The sequence below is a fragment of the Sinocyclocheilus anshuiensis genome, unplaced genomic scaffold, assembly GCF_001515605.1.
Source record: "Sinocyclocheilus anshuiensis isolate Anshui unplaced genomic scaffold, SAMN03320099.WGS_v1.1 scaffold217, whole genome shotgun sequence".
Classification (NCBI taxonomy): Eukaryota; Metazoa; Chordata; class Actinopteri; order Cypriniformes; family Cyprinidae; genus Sinocyclocheilus; species Sinocyclocheilus anshuiensis.
Genome location: NW_015536538.1, coordinates 2,572,299 through 2,573,542, shown reverse-complemented (window position 1 = coordinate 2,573,542; position 1,244 = coordinate 2,572,299).

Sequence of the window (1,244 nt, the reverse complement as noted above, 5' to 3'; positions counted from 1 at the left end):
TTTTTTTTTCTGTATTTTTGATCAAATAAATGCAGCCTTGATGAGCAGAAGAGACTTCTTTAAAAACATTACAAGTTTTACTGACCCCAAACTTTTGAACGGCAGTGTGTTGTATAGTGACGAAGTGCATCTCAAATCATTTAATAAATATTTGTATCATTTATATCTTAATATTCATACAAAATAAAATGGTTGTTTACAAATCAGCCACTCTATAAATATAAACTAGTTTTTAAACCAACACATTCATTTCCAGACTGGTTTACTGCTTTAATCATTGTGTTGCATTGCACATCCAAATGCATTCAAACACTCAGGAACAAATGCATAAGAAGCCAAACACATCTGCTTAATTAAGACAGTCAGACAATCTGTATATGATGTTTTATGTATTTTAATCTCTGTATACATTCATAACATTATATGCATTTCATTGTAATAAATTAGTATTTTCATTATAAATATCTGTGTGTGTGTATATGCTGTACACTTTTGCTGTTTTCACTTAATTAAAACTCTTATTCCCCAGATATACATATATATATATAATATATATATATATATATATCAAGATTTTATTTTTAACACAAGAGGCATCTGTAGTTTGAATGTGCGAGGCTTCTGGCGTCATTCGAATCCAGTTATTTTACCAAAAAGAGTTCAATATTGCAAACTGCTAATTGTTATCATATTATTTGAATTGCTTGTCGTAAGCACACTGGTTTGTAGCACAAACACTACACACACACACACACACACACACACACACACACACACAAGTTCATGTACGTTGTTTGGCATGAATAAAGATAAAAAGTCAGTCTTGAACATCCCACACTGTCTCTCGGAGACACACATGAGCCATTTATAAAATCCTTATCCACAAAATGCTTATTGTAAAATAACAACGTCGTCTTGGAAATCAAAAATAAATAATGTGAAGTTTTGTCATCAACCGGCTGTCTCTGTTGCCATGGTTACCTCTAGAACTGATGTCTATTTGGTACCAGGAGAAATTAAGTAACATTTACTCTTACTAAGACATTTTAAAAAAATTATGTTGGATATTAATATGTAGAATTACAACTGTTAAGTTCATTGTAAAAACAAAGCCGTGATTTGCGCCCAGTTTCAATTCAGAACGAATTGTATCCGTTTGTTGTTGTTGTTGTGGCGCTTCTAAACTAGCATTTAAGGTATTTTAAAAGCAACAGCCCAAAATCTATTGGTCCTTTAAACGGTGA